This window comes from Bison bison, unplaced genomic scaffold (genome assembly GCF_000754665.1).
Source record: "Bison bison bison isolate TAMUID 2011002044 unplaced genomic scaffold, Bison_UMD1.0 scf7180017864498, whole genome shotgun sequence".
Taxonomy (NCBI): Eukaryota; Metazoa; Chordata; class Mammalia; order Artiodactyla; family Bovidae; genus Bison; species Bison bison.
In genome coordinates this window covers 11,028,232-11,054,109 of record NW_011495057.1, presented here as the reverse complement: position 1 = coordinate 11,054,109, position 25,878 = coordinate 11,028,232, and the positions used below count along the sequence as shown (strand labels likewise).

At 42.1% G+C, this 25,878-nt stretch overlaps 1 protein-coding gene across 1 annotated transcript in view; it reads right to left on the bottom strand.

The window, feature by feature from the left end:
• RNF138 (ring finger protein 138, E3 ubiquitin protein ligase) overlaps positions 1-52 on the bottom strand; it is a 39,573-nt gene extending 39,521 nt beyond the window's left edge. The window contains exon 1 of the mRNA XM_010828970.1: positions 1-52. The gene's annotated coding sequence lies outside the window, so the exon portion shown is untranslated.
• Positions 53-25,878: the final 25,826 nt, after the last annotated feature.

The window sequence follows — 25,878 nt, the reverse complement described above, 5'->3', positions numbered from 1 at the left end:
GCGAACCCGAAGGGGGCGGGGAATCGCGTCAGGAAGCTGCTCGCGCCAGGAAGGAGGCGGGGCCCCGGGGGCGGGGCCCAGGAGGGGCGGGGCCGAGCGCGGAGACGCTACAGCGGCCGCACTCGCCGGGCTAGGCTCGTGCCCTGGGGCGCTGCTCCCATAGGGGCAGGACTGGAAGGCGGTGCCTAGCGGGAGGCGGTGGCCGAGAGCCCGACGATTGGCTTCACTGTCGCTTCCGCTCGAGCCAGGAGCCTCCCCTCTCACCTGGGAAGGGCGTTCCTAGCCCTTCCCCCGCCCAGGGCCACACCCTCACCTGGCTCCGCAGGGCTCCGCGGCCCCGCCCTCAGCCCTCTGCGGCGCTTCTAGCCTCCCTTTCCCCGGGCTTTTAGGCTCCTTTCTCCACTCGCTCCCCGAAATCCCCCCTCCCACTCGCGCGGCCGTCGGTCTCCGGGCGGCAACCTACCCAGTACCTCGGCTCCCCGCCCCACACCTCCCTGTACCCGCCTCACGCCCCGCCCCCCGCACTCAGGTAGCATAGACTCTCACTTAAGAGCCCCGGAGCCCCGAGGCTAGTGAACCCACTTCCCGGGCGAGTGTTCGTAGAGAAGCCCGGCGCCGTAGTCGGGCTTCTTGTCCAGCCGTTGCCGCCTTCGCAGGCGAGGCCGGGAGGGGAGAGGCGGGCGGAATACGTGGTGCACATCGGCCCGAAACGGGGCCGGGCCCGAGGCTCATGGTGCACTGGGATCCCGCCGCCCTCTCCAGCTGCTCTCCCGGGTCATCGCTCTGCCCGAGCGAGCGGCGAGCCTGGGGTGTAGGAGAGGCGGGAATGTGGCCTCCACAGCAACCGGCGCTTGTAGCCCGCAGCAGCTTGTGACATCACCAGCTGGGTGATCACCTTTACCCCAGCCTCCCTCCAGCAAGGATCCCGTCTCTCGGAACTCCTATCAAATATATTGGTGTTTGCAGGAATTTTTCCATTAAAAAAAGAATAGCCTTGCCTAATAGTGTTAAAGAGTTAGTCCTTGTCAGAATGTTTTGATCTTGCCAAGATGTGTTCTGTAATAATCCGTTATGGGATTTTAAACCTTTGGAGAAAAAAAATTATAGATAAGCCTCCTTGAGAGGCTTTAGACTTCATCTTTAGACCTTAACACAGTGAGTTACAGTCACAAATACAGTTTTCCACCAACACCATTGTTTTGTTGTTTGATAGGTTCGAAGAAAAATGAGGTAGAAGCATGGATCTAGGCATTTTACCGTAATCAACTAAATTTTTTTTTAATGAGCCGTTAATTCCCAGATATATCCACACAACTGATAAGTGAATAAGATGAAATCACAATTACATGAACAGAGCTAAATAAATATAGAACATCATAAAGCATCCTCAATTCACTTGTTTCATTACCATGCTTTGTTAAAGCTTTCCACTATGGGCTAAATGAATCATTACTAGGAGCCATTGAAAGGCTTAGTTAATTCAATTCTGTCATTTATTGTCTACATTGTTCTTGGCACTGTGATAAATGTCATGCAGGTGTCATCAGCTTTTTAAAAATATTTATTTGTCCTGGGCCTTAGTTGTGGCACTTGAGGTTTTGGATGTTGGGCATGTTGTTCAGTCGGCCAGTTGTGTCCAACTCTTCGCAGCACTGTGGACTGCACGGAGCAAGCCAGGCCTCCCTGTGCCTCACCATCTCCCGGAATTTGCCCAAGTTCATGTCCATTGCATCAATAACACCATCCAGACATATCCTCTGACACCCTTGTCTCCTGCCTTCAGTCTTTCCCAGCATCAGGGTCTTTTCCAATGAGTCAGGTGTTTGCGTCAGATGACCAAAGTATTGGAGCTTCAGTTTCAGCATGAGTCCTTCCAATGAACATTCAGGGTTGACTGGTTTGATCTCCTTGCTGTCCAAGAAACTCTCAAGAGTCTTCTCTAGCACCACAGTTTAAAACCATCAATTCTCAGCATTCTGCCTTCTTTACAGACCAGCTCTCACAACCATAAATGACTGCTGGAAGACCATAGCCATGACTATATGGACCTTTGTCAGCATGGTTATCAAGAGGTTCTTTAGTTCTTCTTCACTTTCTTCCATTAGAGTGGTTATCATCTGGGCATGGGGGATCTTTAGTTGCAGCATATGGGATCTAGTTCCCTGGGGCTTCCCAGATGGTATTAGTGGTAAAGAACTTGCCTCCCAGTGCAGGAGACATAAGAGACATGCGTTGGATCCCTGGGTCAGGAAGATCCCCTAGAGGAAGGCATGGCAACCCACTGATCAGGGATCAAACTTCGCCTCCTTGCAATGAGTCCAGGTGGTCCAGTCTTAGCCACTGGACCACTGGGGAAGTTATAGGTATCATGACCTTTGCTCTCAATTCATTTATACTTTTGGTTGTCTATCAAAATGATAGAACAAAAAAATATTTGCCAAAGTATCAATCTTAAATTTTTCATTAACAGTGACTATGATGCAGAAGATGAATAATTGGATTTGTACAGACTTGAAATGGGTCTTAATGTACATCTTTAAACAACAATTCCTAGAATAATACTGAATTATGTGTCCAGTAAGCAGCGAATTCCCTCCACCACCAATCTACAGTGTTTGGCATTATTTTCTTCCTTTCATCCATAGCAAAAACAGTAGAAGTGGAAGCAGACAGGCTAATTTTATCTTCAGATTTCTTCGGAGGAGGAAAAGCACCTGATGGGAGAGATATCTAATAACAATAGTCCCCAAGTGCTTTTTAAATTCTCTCATAAAATGGTTCTTGGGTTCCAAATTTCACATTTTTGATACTGTATTCCCAATCATATTTTACTTATTTTGATCACTTTAGGAAGTAAAATGCTTTTTCTACTTAGTAAATGTTTCCCTTTACTCATTGAGAATTGTTAATTAGAACATTAATTTTGTGACTTTTATTTCATTCTTTCTCAGTAATGGCAGCCTTCCTCAATGCACTAATCCAAACACATTTGTATTGCTTTTCATATACTCTCTGACTCAGGTAAGTCATTTGGCTTACATGTATGTGTATAGTTGGCCATATGTGGAAATCCATCAAGAGTGTGGGTATAAGAAAACTGTAGTCATCTTTTGAGAGTTAAGCTTAGAAAAATAAACCATAAATGCCAAAATACATAACCTTCTGTCTTGGCAGCTTTTTATATGAAAAGCTACTTGATATTTTTATGGCAATGTCACAGATTTACTCAAGATCCATTCAGCTGTGTAAATAAAATGTCCTCAGGTTTGGGGAACAGTAGGGGGAAAACTCTAAATGTTAGACCAATTTATAAACTTAGTCCGTTGAAATAATTTAAACATTTCCTCAGCCCCTCTCTCTCAGTCAGCTATCCTCAAAATGACATGTGGGAAGATAAAAAGAAAGACAAAGGGTAGTTGGCATGAACTTGAGACGCTACTCTGGAATCTTGGTCCTAAGAGCTACAAAGTCTCCTTAAATTCTCGCTGGACTTTTCTACAGAAGAAGATCATTTTGACTGTTCTCTGAGATGCAAGTCTTGGGCGTTCTGTTGCTGGTAACATGCTGGTGAGGGCTACTCTGGCCTGTCCTAGCTGGGTCATGGCCCGGTCCTGTGCCCTGGTTGATTTCATCTCACCAATGCTGTAGAACCTTCTAGATCTCTGCCACTGTCATCTTCTGGTTTCTTGATCCTCAATGCAGCAGGTCCCTCATGTTCTCAAGACAACTATACTCCACTGCATCTCCAGGGTCCCTCCCCTCTGTCTCTGGGAGGAAGACTCATTGTATGTCATTGGATTTGCCTGAAGTGCTGACCCATAGGTTGGTTCTGCCCAGCCTATGAGGCAATGTGCTTTCAGCTCCCCAGCCCTCAGCTGTCCTCTCAACCTATCTAACACATCTTTCTTCTCTCTTTTCGAACTAGAAGTCTGTCAGTGAAAATCAATCAATCTAAGAAAGAAATGGAAATTTTTATTCAAGCTAAATTTGAGAATTATAACCTGGGAACAGCTTCTCAATAAGCCCTGAGATATACAATTGACTATTACTCAGCCATAAACAAGGAACAAAAATTGGGTCATTTGTAGAGATGTGGATGGACCTGGAGTCTGTCACACAGAGTGAAGTAAGTCAGAAAAAGAAAAGCAAATTTCGTATATTAATTCATGTATGTGGAATTTAGAAAAATGATAATGATGAACATCGTTCCAGGGCAGGAATCGAGATACAGACACAGAGAACCAATATGTGGACATGGCAGGGGAGGTAGGGGGAGGGCGGGATGAATTGGGAGATTAGATTGGACTTAAATGCACTACCATGGGCTTCCCAGGTGGCTCAGTGGTAAAGAATCCACCTGCCAATGCAGTAGACACAGGTTGGATCCCTAGGTCCAGAAGATCCCCTGGAAGAGGAAATGGAAACCCACTCCAGTATTCTTTACAAGAAAATTCAATGGACAGAGGAGCCTTCTGGGTTACAGTCTATAGGATTGCAAAGAGTCAGACGTGACTGAGCAACTGAGGGCACACACGGATACACTGTGCCATGCTGTGCTGAATCACTCAGTCATGTCTGACTCTTTGCAACCCCATGGACTGCAGCCCGCCAGGTTCCTCTGTCCATGGGGATTCTCCAAGCAAGAATAATAGAGTGGGTTGTCATGCCCTCCTTCAAGGGAATCTTCTCAACTCAGGGATCAAACCCAGGTCTCCTGCAAAGCAGGCAGATTCTTTACTGTCTGAGCCATCAGGGAAACCCAGCGAGTACACTACCAGGTGTAGAATAGCTAGCTAGTGGGAACTTGCCATATCACACAGGGAGCTCAGCTCCGTGCTCTGTGATCACCTACGGGGGTGGAATGGAGAGGCCGGAGGTGGGAGAGGGAGGAGATATACATATGCATATAGCTAATTCACTTTGTTGTACAGCAGAAACTAGTGTGACATTGTAAAGCAATTATACCTCAATAAACAAATTAGTAAATAAAGAAAGCTCTGAGAACTGTTCCACCTGTTAGAAATTAAGGCACAGTTATATGAGTTTTCTGAGACAGAGGGCAGTACATCAAAGGATGTGATATTAACATTTTACATAACCCAGATCTAAGCATCCTCGTGGTGGGTCATGTGAGCCCTTACAAGATCAAGGAGGAATGTTATCTTTTAAAGAGTTGTCTTGATGATGCTAAGAGAATGTTGCTTTTTATGGTTGAACAGGTGTTTCCTGCTAATGGGGGAACTTTTGTTGATGCATGATGCAAATACACAATGCACAGTAGGAGGAGAGAGGAGGCCAAAGGGCAAAGAAAACTTTTTTATGTTTAAATTTTTGTATTGCCAAAAAATATGAATTATATTTCACAATCCCCTGGACTGGAAAGAAAGGACCTTTCCCCTGCCATTTATGGCTGATGGGCCGACTGGGGTGCTCCCATATGTAAAGCTCTTCAGTCAAGTCTACTAGGCCAGGAATTAACATACTAAAGGGGGAAACAAATATATTTAGAAAATTAATTTCTCTCTTGATAAAGCCTAGCTTTGTCTTATTACAAAATCTTCAAAGCTCGTTTTGTGGTAAAAGTAATTGCCTTGGAAGAGGTGAGTGGGGAAGCTGGGAGATGGAATAGGAGGGAGGCTCACTTTTCGCTATCTACCCTTTAGTATCTATTTAAATTGGTATCATGTGGAGTCATGATGTTCAGCTGATTGGCACCAGCGCAGCTCTGCGAGTCCTTTCCAGCCTGGCCCATTCTGACTGGTCACTAGTCTGTCCTGAAGGGCCATTTGATTCCAGTTGTTAAATATTTTCAATATTACTCCTGACGATGTACATAAATAACCTATTCACTGAAGGCATATAATATTTTTAAGCTTTTTTTTTAAGTAAAGTTCTTTTCATTCCTGTTGAATTAATACTAATCAGCAGTGGCTACACGACTGGAAAAGGTTAGTTTTCATTCCAATCCCAAAGAAAGGCAATGCCAAAGAGTGCTCAAACTACCACACAATTGCACTCATCTCACACTCTAGCAAAGTAATGCTCAAAATTCTCCAAGCCAAGCTTCAGCAATACGTGAACCGTGAACTTCCAGATGTTCAAGCTGGATTTAGAAAACACAGGGGAACCAGAGATCAAATTACCAACACCCACTAGATCATCGCAAAAGCAAGAGAGTTCCAGAAAAACATCTACTTCTGCTTTATTCACTACACCAAAGCCTTTGACTGTGGATCACAACAAACTGTGGAAAATTCTTCAAGAGACAGAAATACCACCTTACCTGCCCCCTGAGAAATCTGTATGCAGCTCAAGAAGCAACAGTTAGAACTGGGCATGGAACAGACTGGTTCCAAATTGGGAAAGGAGTACATCATATTGTCACCCTGCTTATTTAGCGTATATGCAAAGTACATCACTCGAAATGCCAGACTGGATGAAGCACAAGCTGGAAGCAAGATTTCTGGAAGAAATATGAATAACCTCAGATATGCAGATGACACCACCCTTATGGCAGAAGGCAAAGAACTAAAAGGCCTCTTGATGAAAGTGGAAGAGGAGAGTGAAAAAGTTGGCTTAAAACTCAACATTCAGAAAATGAAGATCATGGTATCCGGTCCTATCACTTCATGGCAAATAAATGGGGAAACAATGGAAACAGTGAGAGACTATTTTTTTTTTTGGCTCCAAAATCCCTGCAGATGCTGACTGCAGCCATGAAATTAAAAGATGCCACTTGTATAAGGTATTTCCATATATACGAAAGATGAGGAAAAATTGTGTAAAAAAAAAAATAAAAAAATAAAAGATGCTTGCTCCTTGGAAGAAAAGCTATGAGCAACCTAGACAGTATATTAAAAAGAAGAGACGTTACTTTGCCGACAAAGGTCAGTTTATTCAAAGCTATGGTTTTTCCAGTAGTCATGTATGGATGTAAGAGTTGGACTGTGAAGAAAGCTGAGTGCCAAAGAATTGATGCTTTTGAACTGTGGTGTTGGAAAATACTCTTGAGAGTCCCTTGGTCCGAAAGAAGATCTAACCAGTTAAACCTAAAGGAAATCAGTCCTGAGTATTCATTGGAAGGACTGATGCTGAAGCTGAAATTCCAATACTTTGGCCACCTGATGCAAAGAACTGACTCATTGGGTAAGACCGTGATGCTGCGAAAGATTGAAGGCAGGAGGAGAAGGGGCCGTCAGAGGATGAGATGGTTGGATGGCATCACCAACTCGATGGACACGAGTCTGAGCAAGCTTTAGGAGTTGGTGATGGACAGGGAAACCTGGCATGCTGCAGTCCACGGGATCACAAAGAGTCGGACACAACTGAGTGACTGCATTGAATTAATACTTATTACTTCTTTTTCCCACTTCACTGCAATATTTGCGCACGCATGTGCACTCATGCGCACACGCGCGCACACACACAGACACACACACAGACACACACACACACACACACACACAGAAGGATGTGTTAGGCTGGGGTATGAGAGTCAGGGGTACTGGCAGCAGCAGTCCTGGAAGGTGCCCCCTAGCATAGGTCTTCCGAATTTACCTGTTTAGTCTACCACAGTTTGGAACAGTTAAATTTCAAGTCCTCATAAATGCCATTATAAATATGCATTTCGATGCTATTTACCTGAATTTAACTTCATATCAGCAGTGTTTCTATACACTGTTGTGTGTGTGTGTACTTAGTCACCCAGTTGTGTCTGACTGTTTGCGAATGGACTGTAGCCCGCCAGGCCCCTCTGTCCATAGGGATTGTCCAGGCAAGAATACGGAGTGGATAGCCACTCCCTTCTCCAAGGGATCTTCCCAACCCAGGTTTCTCACATTGCAGGCAGATTCTTTACCATCTTAGTCACCAGGAAGCCCATATACCTCAAGCCCCTTCATGAATATGCCTGAATCCTTACCGTAAAACATCCCCAGTTTAGCTGTTTAGAGGGACACTACTGTGGGAAAGATCCCCTGTGTTCTCCCTTGGAGCAAATAATAAACTCTTTCTTCCCTATCTTTGGCTTGGTTGTGTCTGTTGGCTCAGTACCCACCAAGAGGTGAACTCAGTTTTCAGATAACATGAATGCACTTAATGGAGAGTGACAAGAATATAGGGATCTCAATTCCATATTCTTGAAGGGTGACAGTCACAAGTTGGGACTATACATACAATCAATTGTAATGTGAAGGCTATAGAGCTGTTATTTTAAATAACAGTCCTATTAGTAGCCCCATTGGGCCTATATATATTGTGAAATAAAGGCTCCATGTTGCAACTGATTAACATAGAGGTATGTATAGTCCCAACTTGTGACTGTCACACTTTCAAGAATACGGAATTGAGATCCCTATATTCTAGTCACTCTCCATTAAGTGCATTCATGTTATCTGAAAACTGAGTTCATCTCTTGGTGGGTATTGAGCCAAAAGACACAATCAAGCCAAAGATGGGGAGGAGAAAGAGTTTATTAGTGTCAGCAAGTAGGGAGAACACAGGGGATCTTTCCCATCCTAGTGGCCCTCTAAACAGCCAAACTGGGGAAGATTTAAGCTAAGGGTACATTCATATTCATGAAGGGGCTTGAGCAGAGGAGAGTTCAGCCTAGAATTCAGGCAAAGGTTGACAGAGTCCAAGATTTAGTTGATTGAAGTCAGGAAAGTCAGCCTTACATTTCCATCCTGCACTTGGTTGGGGGCCTTGATTATTGTCACACTGAAAGATACATCTTTATGTATATCCCATGAGGAGTAACTAGGACTCCACTTTATCACTGTACTTTTCTCTGTTTCTGCATTCCGTTGTTCCCTTAAGATCATTACTGAGACCTGTCCAAGGGCAATCATTGTGGCCAGACCCAGATTATAAAATATCTTAGGCCAAAATGGCTTCTCTTAAGTCAAGAAAGCCATTCCTGGTTCTCTTTCTCTGGGGACTCCCTTATTTATCTGCTTACATTAACTTGGAAGGTATGTTAACAGGAACTAACAACCAGCCACCTCCTTCCTTCCCCAAGCAGAGGAAGCCAATTCACAGAGGGCAAAGAGGCAGCAAAACAGACATTCTGAATGCAGCTCATTTGTCCCACTGGATAAGCTATGCTGTCCTCAGAGGCAGAGCCATAGATTAAACCAGAAATGGCAATAAATGTCAACAAATCAACTCACATTCCAAATTTTCTTTGATGTTGTTTTACTGATGTTTGAGAAAAAGATACAAATTTGGAGAAAAAGATACCTGTCCCTGTCCCTGTCCTTCCTTCTAAACCACCTTCTCCCTTCCTCCTCTTTCATTTGCTTCACACATTTATCTTCTGGGCATTGTTCCGGAGAAGGCAATGGCACCCCACTCCAGTACTTTGCCTGGAAAATCCCATGGATGGAGGAGCCTGGTAGGCTGCAGTCCATGGGGTCGCTAAGAGTCGGACACGAATGAGCGACTTCACTTTCACTTTTCACTTTCATGCATTGGAGAAGGAAATGGCAACCCACTCCAGTGTTCTTGCCTGGAGAATTCCAGGGACGGAGGAGCCTGGTGGCTGCCGTCTATGGGATTGCACAGAGTCGGACACGACTGAAATGATTTAGCAGCAGCAGGGCATTGTTCTGTCCTGGGCTCACAGCCAGGACAAAGGCAACTTTTACAAAAAGACTAGTTCCAGTATAAAATTGAAGTCAAAAGCTTGACAACAGATTTTAAAAGCAAACAAAGGCTAATTTTTAAGGTATAGAAGAAACCTCCAGAACATAAATACTCTCTGTTCATAAAGTTAATGATTCCAGTCATTTCCCCTTCACACACATATATTTGTACTTCCTCAAAAGGAGATCCTGGGAGTAGGAAATAGCAACCCACTCCAGTATTCTTGCCTGGAAAATCCCATGAACAGAGGAGCCTGGCGGGCTACAATACAGTCCTTGGGGTTGCAAAGAGTAGGTCATGACTGAGCATCAGAGCACACGCACTAAAGGATACAATCCAAAGCCCCTTCCAGGTAGGCTTCTAGAGGCAATGTCATAAGTCTACTCTTTCTCCAGTGCAATATCTCTTATTTCTTCCTTTAGTTGAGTTTTAATCTAGTCCAGTTTTTTGTTTGTTTGGCTGGCTACATCCTGTGGCTTGTGGGATCTTAGTTCCCTGACCAAGGATTGAACCCGTGTCCTTGGCAATGAGAGCACAGAGCCCCAACCACTGGACTGCCAGGGAATCCCCCTGGGTCAGTTTTCATATCTCATCATCCTACTGTCTTTTTTAAAAACAAGTTTGTTTTTTTTTAATTTTTGACCACACTCCACAGCATGTGGGAATCTTAGGTCCCACACCAGGGATCCAACCTGTGCCCCCTGCACTGGAAAGTGGAGACTTAACCACTGGACCACCAAGGAAATCCTCAACCTGCAGTCTTAGACTAAGTCATAAATGTAATCCCTATCCACCACCCCTTAAGTACCACAATGCAGAACAAATACAACTACAACAAGAACTTCCATTTAGAACGTGGAGCGAGGAGAAGAAACCATAGACTATGCAGTGTCTGCTGTTGTACAGAGTTAATGAAGCAAAGCAGGGAACCACTGAGTCCCGTGAGCATCGTTTGGTTGACTTGACAGTGGTGAGAATCCTATTGTCAATGAATTGGACTCTCTGATACTGCTGGCTGAGATCATTACTGTTGTCAGGGGAACACCTTAAAGGACCTTAGAGTAGACTCTCCTGTATGAGAAGGGAGGGGTCTATTTCATTTGCAATTACATTTTGTCAAAAGTATTGGATGTAAAAATGAGACTCTTCTTGATGAGACGAAGGGATAGTTCGGGAGTTTGGGATCGACATGTGCACACTGCTGTATGTAAAATGCATAACCAACAAGGACCTACTGTATAGCACAGGGAACTCTTCTCAATGTTATCTGGCATCCTGGAGGGGAGGGAAGTTTGGGGGAGAATGGATACATGTCTAGGTATGGCTGAGTCCCTTTGCTGTCCACTTGAAACTGTCACAACATTGTTAATTGACTATACTCCAATACAAAATAAAAAGTTAAGGGGATTCCCTGGTAGTACAATGGCCTGAACTCTAAGCTCCCAAAGCAGGGGGCCTGGGTTCAATCCCTGGTTGGGGGGCATGGATCCTGTATGCTGCAACTAAGACTTTGCACAGCCAAATAATTTTAAGTTAAAAAAAAATATAAGACCCTTCTTGAGACCTAGGAATTAGGATATTCTGCCCGGTTGATTTTATTTATTTATTTTTAAAAATCAACTTTATTGAGGTATTATTTAAATACAATAAAATGCATCTACTTTGATCATCTTTGATGAATTTTCATAAATTTTGCCCCATTGATTTTAATGAACCACAGGCCTGTTATACAGGTTAGGTAAGTTTCTGCTGGTGCTACAGTTCTGATAAAACTTTAGTCTTCTGTTTATCAGTTTCATTTCTGATAAAACTTTAGTCTTCTGTTTATCAGTTTCATTTTCGGGGAACTTCCTGAAAGTAAACACCAAAAAAATGTGTCAGGTCACAGGCTGCTAAATTAGAGACAAGTCTGGGTGGCCTCATAGATTTCCTATTTGTTAGCAGCAACTCTGAGGATAACACATATACAGGGCACTGTTTGACAAACTGTCTCAGAGTGAATGAAAAAACAGACTGGGCTCACAGAAAACTCTTCTCTATCTTTTATTTATTTATTTAAAAAAAATTTTTTTTTTTTCTCTATCTTTTAGAACTGAGGTCCTCAGCCTGTTAGAAATGGATGCAAAGCAGGAAGTGAGCAGTGAGCAAACAATTGAAGCTTCATCTGCCATTCCCCATCGCTCCCCATTGCTCCCATTACTGCCTGAACCATCTCCAGCCCCACCATGAAAAAATTGCCAAAAAGGTTGGGGACCGCTGTTCTAGAATATCACCCTGCCCCCACACTGAATTCCAGTCCAGTGTACTTTGCCATGCCCCTCCCCACATCCTGTTTGTCAGGAGGGGAGCCACTGTGGGGCCCTGTGGTGTAGCCCAGGGAGTCAGGTACCCCAGATCTGCCATTAATCCCTCCACAGTGACCAAGATCTCACACTTTCTCAGTCAACATTTTAGTCTTATACAGAGAAAGGGAAGTGAATCAGGGAACTTGACTTCTTCACTTCAGTCTAGCAAATGATTCCTTTCTTCTTCCTTTTAAAATTTTTTATTTATTTATTTGGCTGGCTCCAATCATTCTGGGGGCTTCCCTGGTGGCTCAGTGGTAAAGAATCTGCAAAGCAGGAGATGCAGGTTCAACCCGTGGGTGGGGAAGATCCCCTGGAGGAGGAAATGGCAACGCACCCCAGTATTCTTGCTTGGGAAATTCCATGGACAGAGGAGCATGGGCTATATATAGTCCCTGGGGTTACAAAAGAGTCGGCAGGTTCGGGGTCCACCTGCTTTTATCCAAACTGAAGTTACCATCCTCCACACTGAGTTGGGGCAAGGGGGGCGGGGGTGGGTCTTAGTTTCTGAGAAGTGTATCAGATTGCTCTGCACACCCTGCCTCATCACTTGGCCTTTCCTTTGTTTCTGTATTCCCTCATTTCCTTGATGGGTAACTGTCTGAGCCTGCCCTTTGGGACTCAAAGAAGGTCTAAGAAGCTGAAGCCTTTTTCTTACGAACAAGAAATGAGGGGATACAGAAAGACCGTACCTGGGAGGGCCATAGGATCCAGCTCAGTTTCAGCAGCTCAGTCATGTCCGACTCTTTGCTACCCCATGGACTGTAGCCCACCAGGCTCCTCTGCCCATGGGATTTTCCAGGTCAGAATACTGGAGTGGGTTGCTGTTTTCTTTTCTATGGGATCTTCCTGACCCAGGAATCCAGGAACCCAACCTGCTTCTCCTGCACTGGCAGGTGGATTCTTTACCACTGAGCCACCTGGGAAGCTCACACCAGTTTGAATAGTACCCATAATGAAAACAAGAACTGCCTTCGTTTCCCAAACATCCCATCAAAAATCCTATAAAGAAGTGATATTAACTTAGACTGGCGACTCAAATCAGTAAATCTAAGAGAACATACACCCGATGCAAATGGGGAAAAAACAAGTAAACAAAGCTGTGTACTCTAAGTTTCACCTTAAGTCTGGAGAGAGATCTGTGGGTGAAAAAAATAGTAACAGGGAGGAGCATTGTTCAGTCTCTATATTTAAACCTTTTATTTTGGATGCTCAAGGGCTTCACCAGTGACATGACAGTTCTTTCCTAAATTTCAGCAATGATTATAATTTCCCAAACTGGGTGTCATAAAACTATATATTTGGTATATAAATTGGTATTTGGTTTACCCACATACCAATTTTGTTTGTTTGTTTATTGTGGTAAAAAAAAAATGTAACATAAAATTTTCCATTTTAACCATTTTTAACTGTGTGGTGCAGTAATGGTAACTCTATGTACCTTGTTATGCAACAGGTCTCCAGAAGTTTTTCATCTTGCAAAACTGAAATTTTATATCCATTGAACAACTCCTATTTTCCCCTTTTCTCTGCCCCCTGACAACCACCATCCTATTTTCTAAGAGTTTGACTATAAATAAAATAATAATTAAAAAAAATCTTTATTACAAATTTTTGGCTGCATTGTGCAGCTTGCAGGATCTTAGTTCCTCAATCAGGGATCAAACTCATGCCCCCTGCAGAGGAAGGGAGGAGTCCTAACTACTGGACCACCAGAGAATTCCCCTAAAGTAGTTTTTGCTTTTAATATTTATGTATTTATACGGCTGTGTTGGGTCTTAGTTGTGGCATGTGGGATCTCTGATCTTCACTGAGGCATGCAAACTCTTAGCTGTGGTATGTGGGAACTACTTCACTGACCAGGGATTGAACCTGGCCCCCTGTGTTGGGAATGAGGAGCCTTAGCCACTGAACCATTAGGGAAGTCTCCACTAAGGTAATTTTAAAACCAAAACACCTCAAGACTGAATTTTCTGGAAAACACACTCTTGAAATACTGTCAAAGGATAGTATGGTTTCACAATAAGACTTTGATCTTCTTGCATGTGTTATTAAGAATGTGTCAAGGGGACAAGGTGTAATACACTTAGAGGCATATGAAAATATAGTAGATATTAGATCTAAATATTTCCTTTGTTTTATCTGATTACCTAGGTTTTGTTTAGTCACCTAGGTTAACTTTACAGCAAATTAATATATTGTGTAATCGGGAGCAAGTTAAACTCAGCAACTATAATATATAATGTACAGTTGTCCTTCAGAATTAGCAAGATATGAATGAAGGTGACATAATACTGCTTGTCGTTCAGGAGCGGTATTTCTGGACTGAATGGCTGCTTTAGAATTCTCTCTAGAAGAAAAGCGGTCTAGTAGTTTGGCCCAATTGACAAATGTATCTCTAAAGAGAAGAGCTGCATCTGGCCTGAAGACCTTCTTCATTAAGAACATCTTGCTTATGCTTCTCAAACTATAATTTGTTCACTAATTTATCATCAGATATTTGAAAAGTGTTAGTTGCTCTCTCGTTTCTGACTCTACGTGATGTCATTGACTGCAGCCCACCAGGCTCCCCTGCCCATGAAATTCTTCAGGCAAGAATACTGGAGTGGATAGCCATTCCCTTCTCCAGGGGTTCTTCCCAATTCATGGATCGAACCTGGGTCCCCCACACTGCAGGCAGATTCTTTACCATCTGAGCCACCAGGGAAGCCCCTCATCAGATATGTATTAAGTGCCTATAGATCCATGGCACTGTGCTAAGTTCTGGGGAAATAGTAATGAGTAAATTCAACATAAAGTTGCTCTTTTTATCGTAATTTTGCCCCCTCTCCCTGCCACAAAGACTTTACTAGAGAAAAAAATATATACTGAGGAGCTAACAAGAGTATTCTGATCATTTGTCAGCCACTCATTTTTCCACTCAACAAACAAGCTGTTACGGTCTGATTTTGTGCTCCCTCAAATGCCTATGTTGAAACCCCTAAGCTCCAAGGTAATGGTTTGGAGACAGGGTCTTTAGGAGGTAATGAGGGTAAGATGAGGTACCCTAATGATGGGATTAGTACCCTTATAAGACACACCAGAATGCTCGATCACTTGCTCCCTCTCTATGCCATGTGAGGGCACAGTGGGAATGTGACTGTCTGTAAGCCAGGAAGAGAGCCCTTACCAGAAACTAAACTCTAAAGATCCTTGATGATAGAATTTCTGTCTCCAGAATTGTGAGAAAATGAATTTCTGCTTAAGCCGCACAGTGTATGGTGTTATGATGTGACAGCCCTAGCAAATTAACACATGTGTATTAAGCTGAAGGACTGATGCTGAGGCTCTAATACTGTGGACACTGATTCGAAGAACCGACACATCAGAAAAGACCCTGATGATGGGAAAGATTGAAGGCAGGAGGAGAAGGGGACGACAGAGGACGAGACGGTTGGATGGCATCACTGACTCAATGGACATGAGTTTGAGAAATCTCTGGGAAATGGTGAAGGACAGGGAAGCCTGGTGTGCTGCAGGCCATGGGGTTGCAAAGAGTCAGACATGACTGAGCGACTGAACAAGGACTACTGAGCTTATAGTAAGGCCCTGTGACTGTAACCCTCACCCTTAAGGAACTCCCAATCTCATGAGTATCAGAAATATAAACAAAGGAATACAATATGGTAGCTGTAGCAATTGGAGGTGTGGTCTAGAGATAGTGTAGTCTAGTGATATAAAGGGTGGTGTGATCGACTCTGCTTGGATGGCTCAAAGAAGACGTCTTCTCAGAGAAATTACGAAATTTATTACAAGTGGAGGTAAGGTGCCATTACCAGGTTGCTCTGGAGTGTGTACATTATGCCACCACCACCACAATGCGCCAGTTCCTCCACATCTTCTCTGCATGGGAGACCATCAGTTGAGAAATTTTAATAGACCGATTCACAAAATATTTACTGAGAGCTTACATTGTATCAGACATTGCGTTAGGATGGAAAACATCATTATAGAGTTCAAATGAATGTTTTTAATGACTATATTTGCACATGTTTTCTATCTGGGCTTTATGATTTATTTCTCTTGATTCTTAGTTCAGTTCAGTTCAGTCTCTCAGTCAAGTCTGACTCTTTGTGACCCCAAGGACTGCAGCACGCCAGGCCTCCCTGTCCATATTTCTGTTATTGCGTACTTATTGTTATGGGCTGAATGTTTGTGGCCCCAGTGAAATGGAGTATTTCCTGCCATATCAATAAACAAGGATGTCACAGCCACCAGCGATTCCAATTGTGAATTTCTGAGCCTGAAGGAGTCCAGGAAAAACAGTGTCTGCTATCTGGCAGCCATCAGCCACTCCCCACGGTTAGCACTGGCCCCAGATTGCTGAGATGCATATAAAAGGAATGATTTCAGTAAGACCAGACTCTTGGATCTTTCTATACACAGAAAAATGCTAAATTCCTTAACTTGAAATATCTGGTTTTCCTTAATTAACTGTAACCTTTTGATATTCAGACCACCTGCCCCATGTTGCAAACTTCTATGTAACCTGACTCCCCCACCCCCAACAGTTCTCTCAGGGTCACTTGAGATCCTATCTCTGGGTGTGAAGTCCTAAAAATTCCCACCAAACAAAACAACACTCAACTTCTAGGTTGTGACTATTTTTTTAGTCTGCACTCCCAAAATTCGTGTTGCAGTCCTAACCCTGCATGTGATGGTACTTTATCTTCCCAGCCTCCAGAACTGTAAGAAATAGATGTCTGTTATTTAAGCCACCCAGCCTATATGGTTAGTGGCTTCCTTGGTGGCTCAGATGGTAAAGAATCAGCCTGTAATGTAGGAGGCTTGGGTTCGATCCCTGGGTCGGGAAGATCCCCTGGAGAAGGAAATGGCAACCCACTCTGGTATTCTTGCCTGGAGAATTCCATGGGCAGAGAATCCTGATGGGCTACAGTTCATGGGGTCTCAAAAGAGTCAGACACAACTAAAGTGACTTAGCGCACACGCGCGCACACACACACACACACACACACACACACACATATACCTGATGGGCTACACAATCCATGGGGTCTCAAGAGTCAGACACAACTAAAGTGACTTAGCGCACACGCACACACGCACACACGCACACACACACGCACACCTGATGGGCTACAGTCCACGGGGTCTCAAAAGAGTCAGACACAACTAAAGTGACTTAGCGCGCACACAGACGCACACGCACACGCACACACACACACATACCTGATGGGCTACAGTCCACGGGGTCTCAAAAGGGTCAGACACAACTAAAGTGACTTAGCACGCACACACACACACACATGTATTTTTTCCATTATGGTCTATTATAGGATATTGAATATAGTTCCCTGTGCTATACAGTCGGACCTTGTTGTTTTTGTATTTTATATGTAATAGTTTGTTGATCCCAAATTCCAAATATGCTTCCCCCACCTCATCTCCCCTTTGGCAAACTTAAGTTTGTTTTCTACATCTGTGAGTCTGTTTTCTAAATAAGTTCTTTTGTATCGTGTTTTAGATTTCACATAAGTGATAATCATATGGTATAAGTGATATCAGGTATAAGTGATATCACATATAAGTGATATCATTTTTCTTTTTCTCTGATTTACTTCATTTAGTACGATAATCTCTAGGTTCATCCATGTTGCTGCAAATGGCATTCTTTCATTCTTTTTTTAACAGCCTATGGTATTTTCTGATAGTCAGTTAACCTGACCAAGACACTTATCTACTGAGGTATTTTTACAAACTAACTTACACTTCTGCTTAGTTTCATAAAGACTTAGCCAGATTACAGGGTTTTAATGTTTTTATCACTCTTATGAACTTTATGTGATAAAAACATTATGTTTTTACATGTCTTTTTATTATCAATAACTATGATAGTATAGACAGCAGAAATATCTACCGAGTACTTACCATGAGCCACTGTTTTGGATGTTGTCTTAAGATGTACGTTAAGATGTTGGTAAGTTAGTGCAGTGTACCTGCACTCAAATAATTTATATTCTGGAGAAGGAACACACTCAAAAAAAGAAAAAAGAAAGAAAGAAAATAAACATATACACCAATTTCAAATTCTAACAGCAGTTAAGAAGAAACTATTGAAGGACAGGCTCTATCAAGGACAGAACAGGCTCTCATCTTGGAAGCAGGACTCTGTCTTGGGCCGGACTGTGGACTTTGAGCTGTTTGCCCAGTATCTATGGAAACGACAAACCAACTGGAAAACCAGGCCCCTGGAAGGAAGAGCCCCAGGGCTCTCCGTTGCCTAAAAGAATACCCTAATTATCTGTGTAACCGAATAGAATCATACATTCTACTATGTTTATTGGGGTATGACCACAGGCCTATTGATAATTGTCCACTATTAACTACCTAGGCTTAAGGCATATGAATCACGGGTTAACTTTGATTGTATCTTTCTTTTTCCTTTGTTCAGACTAGTTTCAGGGAAACTTATACACTTAGGGTATATAAGGTTTTCACAAAAAACTGCTCGGGGTCCTTGGCTAAGAGGAGACCCTGCCTTGGGCCCGCTGGTGTCATAAACTGCACTCCACCATCTGCATTGTTCTGAGTGAGTTTGTTTCCCGGAACACATGGCTACCACACTGTAATAGGATATAGACAAAAGAGGGAAATGACTTTGGCTAGAATTATGAGGAAAATCCTTTTTGAGAAGATGACAATTGAGCTGGGAGTTTAATGACTAGAAGGCAGCCATGTCAAATCCTGGAAAGGGCTTTTCAAAGAGAAGGAATAGAAGTGCTGAGGTGCAGGAACCACTAATCCTGGTTTGCTTAATTAACTCGAAGACCAGCGTAGCTGAAATGTAGGGATTAAGGAAGTGAGTATAGATGAAATTGGAGAAATAGGCAGGGACCAGATCATGAGGGACTTTGGAAAGGGAATGGAAAGCCATTTAGATTTTATTCAAGTAACAGTGAGAAGCCCTTGGAGCATTTTTAGCTGTGGGTAGAGAGAGGGGCGTGATTAGATTTATGTTTTTGAAGATCTGTCTGTTCTTTGGATAATGGTCCAACCATGTAAGTGGAGAGAAGCTAATTATTTACTACAGGGATCCAGGAAAGATATAATAGTTTAGACTACAATTGTAATAATCATAGAGATGGTGAGAAATGGATAGATTTGAATACATTTTGATGACTTGCTGATGAATCCATCAGAATTTCAGACTTTCTAATTCTGTACATCTGGGGAGAGCCGAGAAAAGTGCTATTATACCGAGTAACCCAGGTGGTTCTGATGAATGTTTACCAGAAGTATACTGGGAAAATACAGTGTAAAGGACTGAGAATACACTGGTGTTTCTTTCAATGAACAAGAAAAATGATTTTTTACAAAATTAATTATTGTCATATGTTTGAGAAATGAACAGACTTTTCATTTGGTAAACTGATTCCAAATTTTGAGGAAAGTTAATGAAAAAAACTGCCATGGCAAAAATGAATATCACTTCATGTTTCTAAAAGACCAGTCTCATTTTGACTTGCCATCCCCTCTTTTTCAGATATTTTAAAAATCTTTGCCCTGTAGACCGCAGCTTCTCTTATCAACTTTTCTTGGCTAGTACCTCCGTGGTTGGCGTTATTATATACTAAAATCCAGTTCTTTTCTACTTGAAATTCCCCCTTTCCAATGTCTTGAAATCGTTGTTGTTGTTCAGTTGCTAAGGCCTGTCTGACTCTTTGCAACCCTGTGGACTGCAGCGTGCCAGCCTCTTGTGTCCTTCACTGTCTTCCAGAGTTTGCTCAGATTCATGTCTATTGAGTTGGTGGCGCTGTGTACCCATCTCATCCTCTGCTGCCCCCTTCTCCTTTTGCCTCCAATCTTGTCCAGCATCAGGGTCTTATCCAATGAGTTGACTCATCAGGTGGCCAAAGTATTGGAGCTTCAGCATCAGTCTCTCCAGTGAATTTTCAGGGTTGATTTCCTTTAGGACTGACTAGTTTGATCTCCTTGCTGTCCAAGGTGGTGGCCATGACTTGCTGGAGCAAATGAGATGAGTGGAAATGACCTGTGTAATACACTGTCCCGTCCCTTGTGGGGAGGGGTGGCTGGGGAGGCACATGGTGATATACAAGTACCATGAGATCAAAGCAAGCTGAATTCTGAGGCTGGAGAACTGCCAAGATTCAGTTCTTGCCAAGGTCAAGAACTGCCAAGATTCAACTGCCAAGGTCAGTAGACTTTGGGTGAAGACTGAGACTGGGGGTTCTTTGTAATCAAAGCATGGAAGCATGACCTAATCTATCTTGACCAATTTCTATTTCAACTTCATTGTGCCTTTCTTTTTGACTGCACCATGCAGGATCTTAGTTCCCTAACCAGGGATCAAATCCAAGTCCTCTGCAGTGGAAACAGAAGTCTTAACCACTGAACTGCCAGGGAAGTCCGCATTTTAAATGGCTGCTTTGGGACAATAATTTTCCCTCATCAAGACCCATGCATGGCCTTCTCTGAAGCCTGCAGAATTAAGATATCAGATGTTCTAAACATAAGGTAAAAACTTAATATTTCTTAGGTTTGGGATCTCAGACATAGGTGTGTCCCTCTGTCACAGTGAAAAGGAAAAAAGAGGAATGAGTTTTACTTTCTTTTCTTTCCCGAGAACAAAAAAGATAAGGAGAACAGTGAGCAGACTTGGTCACTCCTAGTTTTTACTTTAACTGTTCCTAATCTGTATAGTCTGTAACTAAATTTGCTTTGCTCAAAATTAACCTACTATGTAAATTACATCCTGCACCTATCACTCCCTAACTCTGCATGAGCTACATTCTGTGCCTATTATTAACTCTATGCTAATTACATCCTGTACCTGGTGCTTACCTTTACCACAGACCACCCTTTGTAGTTTTCTTTTTCCATTTCAGAAAAAAAGGCCATGGTACAATAAACCAGGACAAATGGACTCAATGACTGTGCTACCAGACTGCCAGGCCCAATTACCAGGCTACCTGACGCTAACTATGACTGTTCTGAAACAAAGCAAGAAGAATGCAAGATCTTTATTACTCTGAGCCCTAAGACTATGAGACCCAAGTTATATAAAGTCTTTCGGTTCCCCTAGCAGGGGATTGGAGATGGGGGAGTGGGGGAGGGCAAGTTCCTGAGGCACTAGCCTGCTGTTTTCCCCTCAGGCTGGCTGAGGATTGAAGCCATTCTATTTCCTCTAAACTCTGTTGCCATATTTTTTATTCAGCTTCAGTGTACAGACAAAGCCGATATTTTCACATTAACACCTCTATTTTACCTTATTTACTTCAATAACTATAACCTAAGTGATAAAGGTTAAGTCTTCCCAAACCATTCTGGGTTCCCAATATCTTTCAGGATGTCACTCAGAAGACAGAGGTCATGCCCTTAAGACCTGTGTTCTGGCCTGTGCCTCTTGTGAAGAATCCAAAAAACTTTCCTATGTTTTAGCATATTCTGAACTGGAGCTATGGCCACCCAAAGCTTAATGTGTATTTAGCAGGGAGGAGGATACACAACATTCATCTTCATCTAGCTTTTTCCATTTCAGTGGAGCCCCTTGGAAGCAGAGCCAATAATAAATTCCCATGGTGCTTAGCATTACTTTGACTTAAACCAGGGTTTCTCAACCTCACTACTATTGACATTTTGGGCAGGGAAATTCTTGTTGTGAGGGATTGTCCTGTGTATCGTGGAACTCTGAGTAGCATCCGTGGTCTTGACCCACATCCTGGGCAATAGCACATCCCTGTTATGACAACGCCAAATGCCTTTAGACGTTGTCAAATGTTTTGAGAGGCACAATTGCCTCTGACCAGGAACTACTGGCCTAAACGAAGGTGTATTTCTGTGATAGATATTGTTGAATGATGACAATTTAAAAATATCAGGTTTAAAAGCATGAAAAGGGTATTAAATGTAAAACATTATCAAGATTCCTTTCAAGAACAGACACAGTAGAGGGCTTTCCTGGTGGCTCAGTGGTAAAGAATCTGCTTGCCCATGCAGGAGACATAGGTTCAATCCCTGATCAAGGAAGATCTCACAAACAGTGGAACAACAAAACTCGTGCGCAACTATTAAGCTTGTGCTCTAGAGCCCGTGCGCTAAAGGAAGCCACCACAATGAGAAGCAGCCTGTGCACTGCAACCAGACCCATGGACTGTAGCCCACCAGCCTCTTCTGTCCATGAGATTTTCCAGGCAAGAACACTGGAGTAGGTTGCCATTTCCTTCTCCAGAGAATCTTCCCAATCCAGGTCTCTTGCCCTGCAGGAGACTCTTTACCAACTGAGCTATCAGAGAAGCTCATAGAGTAGCTTGGCTCCCCATAACTAGAGAAAAGTCCTTGAAGCAAATGAAGACCCAGCAAAACCAAAAAAAGAAAACATACACTGTAGATATTTTAATGAAAGCAATGGTCCTGCCATTCTTTATTTCTCACAATAATACATATTTACAGAAGAAAAAGAATTGTACGTTTTAAATTCTGATCATTATACAGATTTTTTGCAGTTGAATAAAAGGATGACTCTCTTAGTGACCTTTAAAAGTAACTTCAATGCTAATCGAAGGTACTAATTATATGTTAAACACGTTTAATAACCGTTGTTAAGCTCACTTGAAAACACAAGACATTTAGCACCCAGTAAAAGTAATAAAGCAATATCATTTGAGCTAAGACCTTTTAAGAGATCTGACTTAGAAGTATCTTCATCATAGATGCACAGTCCAATTTCTCAACATACATTTTAGAAACTTGGGAGAAAAAAAACGTTAAAGGAAAATCTCCATAGCTTTTTGTAGGCTTTGAAGACTTTAGCCTTTTAAGAATCATATGTGAATCAGTTTTTCCCTCAAAAGGCCTTGAAACATTGGCATCTCGAGGTGCTTTTAAAAAAAAAAAAGAACAAGATTTTTGTTATTAATCAAAAGCTTCAAATACTGGTTTTCATTTTTTAAAACAATGTATTATAAATTTTTTTAATAAAAGGTTAAAGGCACAGTGAAACAATGACTAAGAGTTGCACTTCACTATTTTAGAACTCGAAATAATGCAAAAGACAAAATAATTTCGGCGGCCAGCACCTCATTTGTCCTGTAGGGGGCAAACTTCGGAAGATAGTGAAGGACAGGGAAGCCTGGAGAGCTGCACTCCACCAGGTGGCAGAGTCAGACTAACCCAGCAGCTGAACAAGGGGGTAAATTTATCGTAAGAGGAACCAAGAGACAGGATGCAGAATTGCTGTACTGAGGTTTAACAGTGGCAGGTGACTTAAAGCTTTACTCACAATACAGTTTTTAGGTTTGGAAGTTTTTTCATGTTTTACAGATTTAAGGATATCTTTGTATTGCTAAGAATTAACCAAAATTTATTTTCTGGTTAGTAAGTACTAATACTCAGAAATATATTCTTTTATTTTTCAGGGACGAGATTTTTCAGTCTAATGATTATCTCTGGGAAGTTCCTCTCCTTTTGTCTTTGTTGCCCAATAGGTTTTGCTTTATTGGACGACCGGTCCAAACTGCAGGAACAGAGGTCGTGAAACCTCAAATCTGTTGTCAGTTGTTAGCAGCTGTGAAAAGCAAGCTTGAAGCCAGTATCTAAAACAGGAGGAAGTGACTTCCCTGGCGGTGGCTAAGACTCTGTGCTCTCAATGCAGAGGGCCCCGGTTTGATCCTTGGTCAGGGAACTAGATCCCATATTCTGCTACTAAGAGTTCAAATGTTGCAACTAGAGAGTCTGTGTGCTGTGGCTAAGACCCAGTGCAGCCAAATAAGTTAAAAGAAAAAGAGCAACAGGGAGGAAACAAGGCCTGTAGATTTCATCCAGGTTTATACTTTTCTCATCATCTTGTTGTGGATGGCAGAACAGTAAACAAGGTTTTGAGGAAGTAATGGAAAATTTACCACAGAAAATTTAGGGGAACATGACTATGGCTACATTTATACATAAGGAACAAAGAAGTTTATAAACAATTACAATAAAGAAACTAACTATAATAAAATAATGTTTTATCCTTAGGAGTTGAAATCACTAGTCTTTATAACTTCTTTGCTTGGATGGAAATATTCCATATCCAGACTTGTTAAAGAGCCAAATATGAAAAATGGAACCAGCAAAGGAGTGGTGGCAAGCACTAAGCATACAGTTACTTGAAGAACTAAAGACTAGGTGGAGGGTAGAAGGGAGACAGTATTGTAAATTATACCAATATATTCTGAATTTTGTTTTTTTTTGGCTGTGCCATGTGGCTTATGGGATCTTAGTTCCCTGACCAGGGATGGAACCTGTACCCCTTGGCAGTGGAAGCACAGAATCCTAAGCACTGGACCACCAGGGAATTGCCTGAAAACGCTGATATCGTACAACTTTATTTATTTATTTTTTAGTACAACTTTAAAAACTAGGAGATTGAGGAGAACAAATGAAAAACATTTTTAATTGTTCCAGCTATCATAATGGTGGTGGTTTATTAGTGCTGTTATTCTGAGACTGCTGCATTTGTAAGGCAGTTGAAGAAAACAAATAATTGTGGGATATTCCTATGTCCTTGAAAATCTGGACTCCCAGTACAGAAAAATAAAAGACACAACTGTAATAGAAAGGATTAGGCAAAAACCTTGCAGTACTTAATTTGATTTGGAAATATCAAAATAACTCATGAAGTGTTCTATCTTAGAGAAAAAAGGTATTCTTAGCTCTCTCCTAGAAACAATAACCAATCTAGCCACAACAAATCTGACAGTCCCAAATATGGTTTTGAAGCACTATTTCTCACTGAAAGGAACCAGGCTTCTTAAGAGAAATGGCCGATTCCAGATCTGGTGCAGAAAACATACAAGTTGAGCCTGGAATATCTTGTCACAGGAGACTACAAGGAAGTCATTAAAGACTGCTAGAGTAGTGTTGAAAGGACTCAGAGTCAACTTGATAAGGCTCCCGATGACCAAAAACAGGACAATTTGAGCTTTAATAGGGCAATAGCCAAAATGGATTAAAGTCCATCAAGTATGTTTGAATCTATGAGTTCACTACACTGAAAAAAGTGATGTACAGAAGATGATAGAAAACAAGTTTATAAGCCTGAAAATTGATAAATCAAGGAAAAGATTCAAGTATTTTTCCTTTCCTCTATGAACTTGACCACTGGTTAACCAAACAGTAGACAGGGGGAACATCTCTTTATATATAAAAATGTTCCAACTAATAAATGAAAAAGAAACGACAGAAACTCTAACCCACAACAAATCAGTGGATCTAGGCATATCCATTTTAGCTGACATCAGAAAAAGAGCGAACCAGACATTCTCTGCCCTCTGTTGAAATAATACACCATGATCTATATAGTCTGGTCAAAGGTTGAACCTGAGTCTGGTCAAACCTCTGGATCCATGTATCATATCCAGATGACAGAAGAACATGCTGAATTGAGCCATGAGTATGCTATTAACAAAATACAGATAGTTGGGTATGTATAAGACCAGGTTCTTCAACAGATACATTTTAAGGGAAAGAAAGAAGGGGGAACCCATAGATTAAAAAGAGACATTAAGAGATATAGCTAACAAAGCAATTTTACGTGAGTAAGATTAAAAGCTAGTATTGAGATACAGACTTGGGGATAAACTAAGAAATACAAGGAAGTGAGTACTGTTAAAATCAATGTAGTGGTTACTTCTGTGGGGCTGGGGAAGAGAGTTGTTAACTTTGACAGGACACACAGAGGACATCCAAAGTGACTGGCAGTTCCAAAAGACTGTTTCTTTACAATAATGAAATAAGCTATACATCTTCTATTTGGTTTTCAGTATTTGTTTAATTTTTCTAAAAGATAAAATAAAACAAAACAAAACAAAAATCAAAGCCCTTAGGATTT